Raw genomic sequence first — 13,978 nt, forward strand, 5'->3', positions numbered from 1 at the left:
TACAGGGGTTTGATTCAGGTATTTGAAATACAGCCATTTTGGGCAAACAAATCTTTAATTGAGGCTTAGTCTGGTTCAGGCCGTGTGACTTACACCCTTTAAATACAGGGGATTGATTCAGGTATTTGAAATACAGCCATTTTGGGCAAACAAATTGAATTGAGGCCTAGTCTTGTTCAGGCCTTGTGAGATACATCCTTTAAATACAGGGGTTTGATTCAGGTGTTTGAAATACAGACATTTTGGGCAAACAAATCTTTAATTGAGGCCTAGTCTGGTTCAGGCCATGTAATATACACCCTGTACATACTGTCGTTCTATTCTACTATTAATTAAACACCCATTTAGGGCAAGATCCTAAATTCGAGAAATATGAGGAGAGCGTCAAATAAGGAACGTGGCCCAGGTCGTGGTGCTGCTGGTGGAGCTCCTGTTGCAGGGAGAGGACGTGGTCGATCTGTGCCAGCTATACGCACAAGTGAAAACCCTTCCTCAGGTGCGAGTAGGCGACAGAACCTGCAGCGGTGTTTGGTCGGGCCTAATGCGGCTCTACGAATGGTGAGGCCTGAACAAGTACAGGCGATAGTAGATTGGGTTGCTGACAGTGGATCCAGTTCCTTCACATTGTCTCCTGCCCCAGAAGTGGAAGAGATTGAGTGCACCAATGCCCAACCACTTATCTTTCAAGATGAGTACATGGGAGGACCATCGCAGCACGTCTCGGATGATGACGAAACATAGGTGCCAACTGCTGGGCTTTCGAAAGTGTGCAGACCGACAAGGAAGGCAGTGGTGAAGACTGGGTGGAAGATGATGTGGAGGACGATGAGGTCCTTGACCCCACATGGAATCAAGGTCATGCGAGTGACCTATGTAGTTCGGAGGAAGAGGCGGTGGTCGCACATAGCAACCAGCACAGCAGAAGAGGGAGCAGGGTGCAAAAGCGGAGCGGCCATCCTCTAGACAGTACGCCTGCTACTGCCCACCGCAGCAAGGGACCGAGCACACCACAGCCAGCTCCAAGGAGTTCCCTGGTGTGGCAGTTCTTCAGACAATGTGCTGACGACAAGATACGAGTGGTTTTCACGCTGTGCAATCAGAGCCTGAAGCGAGGCATAAACGTTCTCAACCTAAGCACAACCTGCATGACCAGGCATTTAAGTGCAAAGCACGAGCTGCAGTGGAGTAGACACCTCAAAAACCAAGAAAGGTCTCTGGCTCCTCCTGCTTCCTCTTCTGCTGCAGTCGCAACCTCTTTATCCACCTCTGGAGTGACAGTGCAACCTGGCACCCCACAAACAGAGTATCTGCCAGCAACACCAACACCTGGGTCACCAAGCATCTCCACAATGTCACACGGAAGCGTTCAGCTCTCCATCTCCCAAACGCTGGTGAGGAAGAGGAAGTACCCCCCTACCCACCCGCGATCACTAGCCCTGAATGCCAGCATTTCAAAATTACTGGCTTTTGAAATGCTGTCATTCTGTCTGGTGGAGACGGATAGTTTTAAAGACCTTATGGCGGTGGCTGTCCCACAGTACGTCGTGCCCAGCCACCACTACTTTTCCAGACGAGCCATCCCTTGCTTGCACAACCAAGTGGGGGACAAAATCAGGTGTGCACTGCGCAACGTAATCTGTGGCAAGGTGCACCGCACCACCTGACTACGGATACGTGGACCTGTAAGCACGGTCAGGGACGTTATATCTCCATAACAGCACACTGGGTAAATGCAGTGGCTGCTGGGCCTGAGGCGGATAGCAATTTTGCGCATGTCCTTCCACCACCGAGGATTGCAGGGCACTTTAGTTTGCCTCCTGTTGCTTCCTCCTCCTACTCCGCTTCCTCATCCTCTACCGGCTCCTCATCCGGTTAGCGTTAAACCTTCACCACCAACTTCAGCACAGCCAGGGGTAAACTACAGCAGGCTGTTTTAAAATGTATCTGTTAGGAGGACAAACCCCACACCGCGCAGGAGCTGTGGACGGGCCTTGAACAACAGACCGATGAGTGGTTTGTGCCAGTCAGCCTCAAGCCCGGCCTGGTGGTGTGTGATAAAGGGCGAAATCTCATAGCAGCTCTGGGACTAGCCGGTTTGACGCACATCCCTTGCCTGGCGCATGTGCTGAATTTGGTGGTGCAGAGATTCCTTAAAAATTACCCAGAGCTGCTGCATAAAGTGCCGGATGTGGCACAGGAGGAAGAGGGTTTCCGGCCAGTCATTCCCAAGTGGCTCCGAGGGTGGGTTCCTGCACCCACAAACGCCAGGTACACAATTATCCAGCCAGAGCACAGTTCTGGAGGATGATGAGGTGGAGGATGAGGAGATGGAGGAAGAGGAACCATGTTCACAGCAGGGTGGCACACAGACCAGCTCATGTCCATCACTGTTGCATGGCTAGGGGGATACAGAGGACACAGACGTTACACCTCCCACAGAGGACAGCTTTTCGTTGCCTCTGGGCAGCCTGGCATACATGAGCGATTACATGCTGCAGTGTCTCCGCAACGACCGCCGAGTTGCCCACATTCTAACTTGTGCTAATTACTGGGTGGCCACGCTGCTGGATCCCCGTTACAAGGACAACGTACCGTCCTTAATTCCCTCACTGGAGCGTGATCGTAAGATGTGCGAGTACAAGCGCACGCTGGTAGACGCGCTGCTGGTGGCATTCCCACCTGACAGCGAGGGCACAGTGGAAGCACAAGGTAAAGGCAGAGGACGAGGAAGAGGTCGCCAACGCAGCTCGGGCACCGCCAGCACCTCAGAAGGCAGGGTTAGCATGGCCGAAATGTGGAAAAGCTTTGTCAGCACGCCACAACAGCCAGCACAACCAGCTGATATGGAATGTCTTAGCCAGAGGCAGCATTTCTTCAACATGGTGGAGCAGTATGTGTGGACACGCCTACACGTACTGAATGACGGGTCTGCCCGCTTCAACTTCTGGGTCTCCAATTTGGCCTGCCCTGCAGTCAGTGTATTATCTGAACGTGTGTTTAGCACGGCAGGGGGCGTCATCACAGACAAGAGCAGCCGCCTGTCCACAGCCAATGTGGACAAGTTCACGTTCATTAAAATGAACCAGGCATGGATCCCTTTAGGACTTGTCCGTACCTTGTGCAGAATAGACATGTATACCGGTACAAACCAGCCCTTGTTATACTGCAGCGCAATTGCTCATTCTCGTATTTTGGATATTTCACACTCTTTTAGAGTGTACCCTAATTTAAAAAAATAAAATTAAAACCTGTGTTGCTACCTCGTCCTCCTCCACCACCGCTTCCACCTACACAGCTACATCCACCGCCTCCTCAAACTCCTACTCCATATGGAACTCCACCTCATAAATCAATTTTTTATTTTTATTTGTACGTATTTTATTTTATATCATTTCATTACTTTGTCATTTACATTTTCGGGTGAAATTCACCATTTTTTGTGTGTATAGTACCTCTGCTATACCTAATAATAAAAAAAAAATTAAAAAAAAATTGTAATTTACATTTTTGGGTGAAATTCACAATTTTTTGGGTGTATAGTACCATTTGCTATATCTAGTAAACAGGTAAAAAAATATAAAAAAATTGTCTGTTACATTTTCGGGTGAAATTCACCAGTTTTTGGGTGTGATGTACTACTGCTATACCAAGTAGACAGGTAAAAAAATGTCAATAATTTGTCAGTTACATTTTCGGGTGAAATGCACCAATTTTTGGGTGTGATGTACCACTGCTATACCGAGTGGACAGGTAAAAAAAAAAATAATTGGTCTGTTATATTTTTGGGTGAAATTCACCAATTTTTGGGTGTAATATACCCCTCCTCTACCTAGTTGACAGCTTAATAAATTTCAATAATTTTTTTCTGTCATAGACCCCTGCTCTACCAAGTAGACAGGTTAAAACATTTCACTAATTTTTCTGTTACATTCTTGAATTGACATTATACAATTTTAGACGTGAATAAACCCCTGCTCTGCATAGGTGACAGTGAATAAAATTTAATAAATTCTTCAGTAATTAATTCGCACCACATCCTTTCATTCAATGCTTAAGATTTAAAAAGTTGTCACACTTTTATGCTTTAATAATTTCTCCCATAATTCAACTCGATAATTTTAAATTTGAAAAAATTTATCCTCCCTTGGATGTGGTCTCTCTTTCTCACGCTCCCACTCCGGCATGGAACCCTGATTCCCCGCCACCAGTGATCACCATGGTAGGCGCAGAAAAGAACATCGAAAGTTGATAGAGCAGATATCAAATTCGATCGTGAACATCACGGGGACGTGCGACATGGTGCGGCAGTAAGTTTTCACATGCCTACACGAACTGACTGACAGGGGTCAGCCCCTGCAACTTCTGGGTCTCCAAATTGGGCACATGGCCTGAGCTTGCCCTTTACCCCTTGGAGGTGATGGCCTGCCCTGCAGCCAGTGTATTGTCTGAACGTGTGTTTAGCACGACTGCAGGGGGTTATCACAGGTTATATTTCCCAATGTTTTGGGGTGTACCCTAATTTAAAAAATAAAATTTAAAACAAAAAACCAGTGTAGGCTACCTCCTCCTATTCCACCGCCGCTTCCACCTACACCGCCACATCCACTGCCTCATCAACCTCCTACTCCATATGGACCTCGTCTTCCTAGATCAAGATTATTATTTTTTATTTATACGTATTTTATGTTATTTAAAGTCATTTCCCTATCCACATTTGTTTGCAGAGCACTTGCCATGCTCTTAACCACATTTTGATGCCATTTCCATGACATTTTTACAGCCATTTTAGTGTTCAAAAGTTCGGGTCCCCATTGACTTCAATGGGGTTCGGGTTCGGGGTCAAGTTCGGGTCCCGAACTCGAACTTTTATCTGAAGTTCGGCCGAACCCGTCGAACCCGAACATCCAGGTGTCTGCTCAACTCTTAGAGGTCTCAGCAGCAAACTCTGCAGTGGTTAGGAGTTGTCATGGTGGTCTGGGCTAAAGAAGGAGAAAAGGAACAAAAATTTAGAAAAGACATCACTGGTGATTCGTTGGATTTATGGAGTAATAATTACCACTCCTGACCGGCCTGTAAATTTTTGTATTACCCATGAGATAAATGTAGAGCATCCTTACTGAAAACAATTTGACAACTACAGTGTCTTATGTCAGTGCTACTCAGTTATCATGTTCTTAGCAGCGGATGTGACCTAGCATAGGACAATATGTAATCCATAAAATGGCAGGAAAGTTTTTTTGGGGAAATGTTCTGGTACTCAGTTTTTACCTAAGCTGAATTTTCGGTTTTTGCATGGAGTTTCACTTTATATTAGTATAGTGGTGCTCATTCCTACAACACTTTAGACTATATATTGTCAAAATCTGATTTTCTGAGGAAAATACTAGAAAAAATCTAGAAGAAGATGACTATTTTTGCATAGGCAAGAAATATTAGATTTAAGGCCCATGTTCAAATATTCTCTGTTATTAGCCTAATAAATACTACTGTCAGACATGGCTCATTTCCTTTGTACAGATTTTCCATTAAAATTTTGCAATTTTTGCAAGGTCACTTGCAACTTTCTGTTTCATAAGAATCCATTTAAATTCCTTGCAAGTTGTGATAATGTCACAATTGTACGGTGAATAGAAAGTGACATGGAGTCATATCCTTATCTTTTCATATCTTCATTTTTTAACATTGGAAGTTCGAATGGTTCTAAAGTCTTTCATTCTAATGGTAATACAAATTGGTTAGTGTCATGAATGTCTCTCTCATATCCAAGTAATTTTCTTTTCCTGCAGAAAAGAATAGCAGTTATGCTAAGAAATCGAAAATAGATTTTTTTAGGGGATGGAAATAACTGATGACAACCAGTGACCAATACTTGTCTATTATGATGACTGTACCAAGAAAATCCAGCATTAGATACAGTCACAGCTGAATTTTTAGTTTCTGGTTAATATAATCTTAGCTCAATACTACATGACATCTATGGCTATGGATTTGTGTGCAATATTGTGTAATATGTGTGTTTGGCTCAATGCAGCCACCACTAGACGCCATGAAGAAGTTGCCATTGCATATTGTGTTTGAGACAAAGGTTTCTCAATATTTCAAAATCAAGTCCGCCCTCTCTATCCCTCTCCAGGCACAGAGTGATTATCCCTTAAAGAAAAGGTATACTCACTGGGGTACACATAAGATATGAGACGGACATAATGGCTAAACAATTTCCAAAACAATGGTACAGAGGGGAAATATTTACTCAAAATCCTGAAATATTTAACTTTTACCATAGTTTGTCTTCTATTTCTACTCCCTAATTCTTTCAGCGGAATAAATTTCCAATGTCTACTGTAGCTTCATTAGTAAAATGCATTCCCTTTATTGTGAGGTGTGATCATTTAGAGAACAGTCTCTTTAACTGCTTATGTGTTACAATCATTGTAAAATGAAAAAACTGAGACACTTGGATAAACTTTTGACTCTTATACGGTTAACCATATGGCACTCATAGAAGCAATAATCAAGCAAAGTTTTAAAAAAACATGGATGGTTGCAAAAGTAATTTTAGCAAGAAAATGTAAAAAAAATGTTTGTTATTATTATTTTTATTTATTATAATTATTATTATTCATTTCTAAAGTATCAGCATTTGCACAGAGGATACAGACTAAGTACAGAAAGATCAAGAGGAGACGAGAAACCTGTCTGAAGTAATCTAATGAAGGAGAGAGCACAGGACTGAATAGAGAACTTGAGAGGTTGGTTAGTTGAGCATTTGTCATTAAGGTCCAGCATTTAGGGACAACACAAATAAATAGTAATAGATAAAGAATAGGGATGAGCGAACCCGAACTGTATAGTTCGGGTTCGTACCGAATTTTGGGGTGTCCGTGACACGGACCCGAACCCGAACATTTTCGTAAAAGTCCGGGTTCGGGTTCGGTGTTTGGCGCTTTCTTGGCGCTTTTTGAAAGGCTGCAAAGCAGCCAATCAACAAGCGTCATACTACTTGCCCCAAGAGGCCATCACAGCCATGCCTACTATTGGCATGGCTGTGATTGGCCAGTGCAGCATGTGACCCAGCCTCTATTTAAGCTGGAGTCACGTAGCGCCGCACGTCACTCTGCTATGATCAGTATAGGGAGAGGTTGCAGCTGCGACGTTAGGGCGAGATTAGGCAGATTAACTCCTCCAAAAGACTTCATTCTGTGATCGATCTGCAGCTGTGGATCATTGAAGTGCTATTATTGACTTGCTCACTTTTTTGAGGCTGCCCAGAACGTTTTTTGATCACTTTTTTTCTGGGGTGATCGCGGCCATTTTGTGACTTGTGGTGCGCCAGCACAAGCTATCACCAAGTGTATTTAACCATCGATAGTGTGGTTATTTTGTGCTATATCCTACATCAGCTGCAGGCTGAGCCTGTGTCACCGAAGTGCATTTAACCATCAACAGTCTGGTTATTTTTTGGCCATATACTACATCTGGTGCAGGCTGAGCCTGTGTCACCCAAGTGCATTTAACCATCAACAGTGTGGTTATTTTTTGGCCATATATTACATCAGGGGCAAGTTGAGCCTGTCACCCAGCGCCTAAAAAATAGACCTGACATTTCTATTCAACCAAATCTGTACTGATTTAGCTGGTCAAGTTATTTGTAGTGACCGTAAAAGCACACTTTTTTTTCTGGGTTGAAAAACCATTCCCAAATTTGCCATTCTCAAAATAACTAGTTTCTGGTATTTGAGGCCTAATTGAAATCTATCCCAAAAAGAATATCTTACATTGAAGCTAGTGATAGTGTCATTCAGAAAAACCTAAGACACACGCTAGCGTGCTGATAGAAGTCTGATTCTATGATTAAACCTATACCTGTCACACAGCGCAAAAAAAAAAACAGGCCTCACATCTCTATTTAACCAAATCTGTACTGTTTTAGCTGGTCAAGTTATTTGTAGTGACCGTAAAAGCACACTTTATTTTCTGGTTTGAAAAACTATTCCCAAATTTGCCATTCTCAAAATAACTAGTTTCTGGTATTTGAGGCCTACTTGAAATCTATCCCAAAAAGGATATCTTACATTGAAGGTATTGATAGTGTCATTCAGAAAAACCTAAGACACACGCTACCGTGCAGATAGAAGTCTGATTCTGAGATTAAACCTTAACCTGTCACACAGTGCAAAAAAAACCAGGTCTCACATTTCTATTCAAGCAAATCTGTACTGTTTTAGCTGCTCAAGTTATTTGTAGTGACCGTAAAAGCACACTTTTTTTTCTGGGTTGAAAAACTATTCCCAAATTTGCCATTCTCAAAATTGTGGTGAACGGGAACAATGAGGAAAACATCTAATAAGGGACGCGGACGTGGACGTGGACATGGACATGGTCGTGGTGGTGTTAGTGGACCCTCTGGTGCTGGGAGAGGACGTGGCCGTTCTGCCACAGCCACACGTCCTAGTGTACCAACTACCTCAGTCCCAGTAGCCGCCAGTATTTACAGGGATATTTGGTGGGGCCCAATGCCGTTCTAAGGATGGTAAGGCCTGAGCAGGTACAGGCATTAGTCAATTGGGTGGCCGACAGTGCATCCAGCACGTTCACATTATCTCCCACCCAGTCTTCTGCAGAAAGCGCACAGATGGCGCATGAAAACCAAGCCCATCAGTCTGTCACATCACCCCCATGCATATCAGGGAAACTGTCTGAGCCTCAAGTTATGCAGCAGTCTCTTATGCTGTTTGAAGACTCTGCTGCCAGGGTTTCCCAAGGGCATTCACCTAGCTCTTCACCAGGGGTGGAAGAGATAGAATGCACTAACGCACAACCACTTATGTTTCCTGATGATGAGGACATGGGAATACCACCTCAGCACGTCTCTGATGATGACGAAACACAGGTGCCAACTGCTGCGTCTTTCTGCAGTGTGCAGACTGAACAGGAGGTCAGGGATCAAGACTGGGTGGAAGACGATGCAGGGGACGATGAGGTCCTAGACCCCACATGGAATGAAGGTCGTGCCACTGACTTTCACAGTTCGGAGGAAGAGGCAGTGGTGAGACCGAGCCAACAGCGTAGCAAAAGAGGGAGCAGTGGGCAAAATCAGAACACCCGCCGCCAAGAGACTCCGCCTGCTACTGACCGCCGCCATATGGGACCGAGCACCCCAAAGGCAGCTTCAAGGAGTTCCCTGGCATGGCACTTCTTCAAACAATGTGCTGACGACAAGACCCGAGTGGTTTGCACGCTGTGCCATCAGAGCCTGAAGCGAGGCATTAACGTTCTGAACCTTAGGACAACCTGCATGACCAGGCACCTGCATGCAAAGCATGAACTGCAGTGGAGTAAACACCTTAAAAACAAAGTCACTCAGGCTCCCCCTGCTACCTCTTCTGCTGCTGCTGCCTCGGCCTCTTCTGCTGCTGCCGCCGCCTCGGCCTCTTCCTCCGCCTCTGGAGGAACGTTGGCACCTGCCGCCCAGCAAACATGGGATGTACCACCAACACCACCACCTGCGTCACCAAGCATATCAACCATGTCACACGGCAGCGTTCAGCTCTCCATCTCACAAACATTTGAGAGAAAGCATAAATTCCCACCTAGCCACCCTCGATCCCTGGCCCTGAATGCCAGCATTTCTAAACTACTGGCCTATGAAATGCTGTAATTTAGGCTGGTGGACACACACAGCTTCAAACAGCTCTTGTCACTTGCTGTCCCACAGTATGTTGTTCCCAGCCGGCACTACTTCTCCAAGAGAGCCGTGCCTTCTCTGCACAACCAAGTATCCGATAAAATCAAGTGTGCACTGCGCAACGCCATCTGTGGCAAGGTCCACCTAACCACAGATACGTGGACCAGTAAGCACGGCCAGGGACGCTATATCTCCCTAACTGCACACTGGGTAAATATAGTGGCGGCTGGGCCCCAGGCGGATAGCTGTTTGGCGCACGTCCTTCTGCCGCCAAGGATCGCAGGGCAACATTCTTTGCCTCCTGTCTCCTCCTCCTCCTACTCAGCTTCCTCCTCCTCTTCTTCCACCTGCTCATCCAGTCAGCCACACACCTTCACCACCAACTTCAGCACAGCACGGGGTAAACGTCAGCAGGCCATTCTGAAACTCATATGTTTGGGGGACAGGCCCCACACCGCACAGGAGTTGTGGCGGGGTATAGAACAACAGACCGACGAGTGGTTGCTGCCGGTGAGCCTCAAGCCCGGCCTGGTGGTGTGCGATAATGGGCGAAATCTCGTTGCAGCTCTGGGACTGACGCACATCCGGTTTGACGCACATCCCTTGCCTGGCGCATGTGCTGAATTTGGTGGTGCAGAAGTTCATTCGCAACTACCCCGACATGTCAGAGCTGCTGCATAAAGTGCGGGCCGTCTGTTCGCGCTTCCGGCGTTCACACCCTGCCGCTGCTCGCCTGTCTGCGCTACAGCGTAACTTCGGCCTTCCCGCTCACCGCCTCATATGCGACGTACCCACCAGGTGGAACTCCACCTTGCATATGCTGGACAGACTGTGCGAGCAGCAGCAGGCCATAGAGGAGTTTCAGCTGCAGCACGCACGGGTCAGTCGCACTGCGGATCAGACACACTTCACCACCAATGACTGGGCCTCCATGCAAGACCTGTGTGCCCTGTTGCGCTGTTTCGAGTACTCCACCAACATGGCCAGTGGCGATGACGCCGTTATCAGCGTTACAATACCACTTCTATGTCTCCTTGAGAAAACACTTAGGGCGATGATGGAAGTGGAGGTGGCCCAGGAGGAAGAGGAGGAAGAGGGGTCATTTTTAGCACTTTCAGGCCAGTCTCTTCAAAGTGACTCAGAGGGAGGTTTTTTGCAACACCAGAGGCCAGGTACAAATGTGGCCAGACAGGGCCCACTACTGGAGGACGAGGATGAGGAGGAGGTGGAGGAGGATGAGGATGAAGCATGTTCACAGCGGGTGCCTGGGCCTAAATGTGTGACAGTGGCCTGTTCCAGTGGTGGGTGACGTGAAGCCTGATCCTCTGCTATGACATGAAGACAGATTCTGCGCTGACATAAGGCCAGATTCTCTGTTACGGGACCGCTCTCCTCTGTCTGGGTGCTGGGGCCTAAATGTGTGACAGTGGCCTGTTCCAGTGGTGGGTGACGTGAAGCCTGATTCTCTGCTATGACATGAAGACAGATTCTGCGCTGACATAAGGCCAGATTCTCTGTTACGGGACCGCTCTCCTCTGTCTGGGTGCTGGGGCCTAAATGTGTGACAGTGGCCTGTTCCAGTGGTGGGTGACGTGAAGCCTGATTCTCTGCTATGACATGAATACAGATTCTGCGCTGACATAAGGCCAGATTCTCTGTTACGGGACCTCTCTCCTCTGCCTGGGTGCCTGGGCCTAAATGTGTGACAGTGGCCTGTTCCAGTGGTGGGTGACGTGAAGCCTGATTCTCTGCTATGACATGAAGACAGATTCTGCGCTGACATAAGGCCAGATTCTCTGTTACGGGACCTCTCTCCTCTGCCTGGGTGCCTGGGCCTAAATGTGTGACAGTGGCCTCTTTTTCTCCACACATAGTGTTGTGTGTTTCTTCCAAACAACTCAACTTTGGTTTTATCTGACCACAGAATATTTTGCCAATAATGCTGTGGAACATCCAGATGCTCTTGTGCAAACTGTAAACGTGCAGCAATGTTTTCTATTTTACAGCAGTGGCTTCCTCTGTGGTATCCTCTCATGAAATCCATTCTTGTTTAGTGTTTTACGTATCATAGATTTGCTAACAGAGATGTTAGCATATGCCAGAGACTTTTGTAAGTCTTTAGCTGACACTCTAGGATTCTTCTTCACCTCATTGAGCAGTCTGCGCTGTGCTCTTGCAGTCATCTTTACAGGACGGCCACTCCTTGGGAGAGTAGCAGCAGTGCTGAACTTTCTCCATTTATAGACAATTTGTCTTACCGTGGACTGATGAACAGCAAGGCTTTTGGAGATACTTTTATAACCCTTTCCAGCTTTATGCAAGTCAACAATTCTTAATCGTAGGTCTTCTGAGAGCTCTTTTGTGTGAGGCATCATTCACATCAGGCAATGATTCTTGTAAAAAGCAAACCCAGAACTGGTGTGTGTTTTTTATAGGGCAGGGCAGCTGTAACTAACACCTCCAATCTCATCTCATTGATTGGACTCCAGTTGGCTGACACCTCACTCCAATTAGCTCTTGGAGATGTCATTAGTCTAGGGGTTCACATACTTTTTCCACCTGCACTGTGAATGTTTACATGATGTGTTCAATAAAAACATGGTAACATTTAATTATTTGTGTGTTATTAGTTTAAGTAGACTGTGATCGACTATTGTTGTGACTTAGATGAAGATCAGATCATATTTTATGACCAATTGTGCAGAAATCCATATCATTCCAAAGGGTTCACATACTTTTTCTTGCAACTGTATGTTTTTGGGTGAATGAAGTCTAATTAGCATACATGTTAGTTGGTACATATGTAGAGACTCAAAGGCAATGATTTTCAAATGAGTATGCTGATATTCTTTTTTTGTCACTAACACATTTATATCATTTTAACAATTGTTTTAAAAGTTTTTCCACAATGCAAGCGATGTGTAAAATTATGAACACATGTTGTATGTTATATAGCTATAGTATATGTACAGTATATTAGAGTACAATTTATAATAATTATCAATTAGTTTCATTTCTATAAAATTCTAAAAGCAATAAAAATCAGTGTTTACCATAAAAGGTGCATCTTGAAGAAAACACTTCTGTAACGTTGCTTTTCCCAGGACAAAACGTTTAATTTCTTTAACATGAAACCTCTCTTATCCAGACTTATTGATTCTAATAGTTTAATATTTGCAAGGTTTTATCTCTCTTTTCTTATTAACATTTTAGGTCAATAGAACTTAATTTGTACCATGCAAAAAAATCAATGACATATACAGTATTTTCCATTGAAGTATCTGATAAATGAATTACATATACAACAATCAATACAGTTTTGGAATTATAGTATACATTAAGTAAAAAGTTGTATTTTATAATCAGCATGAAAATGTGTAATAAAGCCTAATGCAAAAAATGTTCCTCATTTCTACTAGAATGCAATATTTTGATAAACTTAGAACTCACAATAAAAAAATTAAAAAAAAAGATTTTGAAGAATATCATTGAGCATAGATTATACTGTTGGGGTGTCTCAAAGCCAAGGACTCTGGATAGGTGCTAAAACCCTGGAATTAAATCACCCTATTCAATAGATGCAAATAAATACAATAAAACTGGATGGGCAAGCACTAGAGTTGAGCGAACACCTAGATGTTCAGGTTCAGGGAGTTCGGCCGAACTTTAAAAAAAAGTTCGGGTTCGGGACCCCAACTTGATCCGAACTTGACAGTCAATGGGGACCCGAACTTCACTTTATTATTTTCCGTTATAACATGGTTATAACAGAAAATAATAGTATTAACTTTTTCAGATCTGAGTTTTCACGTGAAAACTCAGATCCGACAGTATATTCTAACATAGTGGCGTTCCCATGGTGATGGGGACGCTTCAAGTTAGAATATACTAAGAACTGTGTACATAACTGCCCCCTGCTGCCTGGCAGCACCCGATCTCTTACAGGGGGCTGTGATCCGCACAATTAACCCCTCAGGTGCCGCAGTGTGGCCCCCCTCCCCAGCATTAAAATCATTGGTGGCCAGTGCGGCCCCCGCACCCCCACCCTCCCTATTAAAATCATTGGTGTCCAGTGCGGCCTCCCCTCTCCCCCCCTAATTAAAATCATTGGTTAACAACCCCGACCATCATTGGTGGCAGCGGAGTGGCAGTTCCGATCAGAGTCCCAGTTTAATCGATGGGGCTCCGATCGGTTACCATGGCAGCCAGGACGCTACTGCAGTCCTGGCTGCCATGGTTACTTAGCACTTTTAGCAGCATTATACTTACGTGCACTGTCTGTGGCCGGCCGGG

This window comes from Bufo bufo, chromosome 4 (genome assembly GCF_905171765.1).
Source record: "Bufo bufo chromosome 4, aBufBuf1.1, whole genome shotgun sequence".
In the NCBI taxonomy this organism is placed as follows: Eukaryota; Metazoa; Chordata; class Amphibia; order Anura; family Bufonidae; genus Bufo; species Bufo bufo.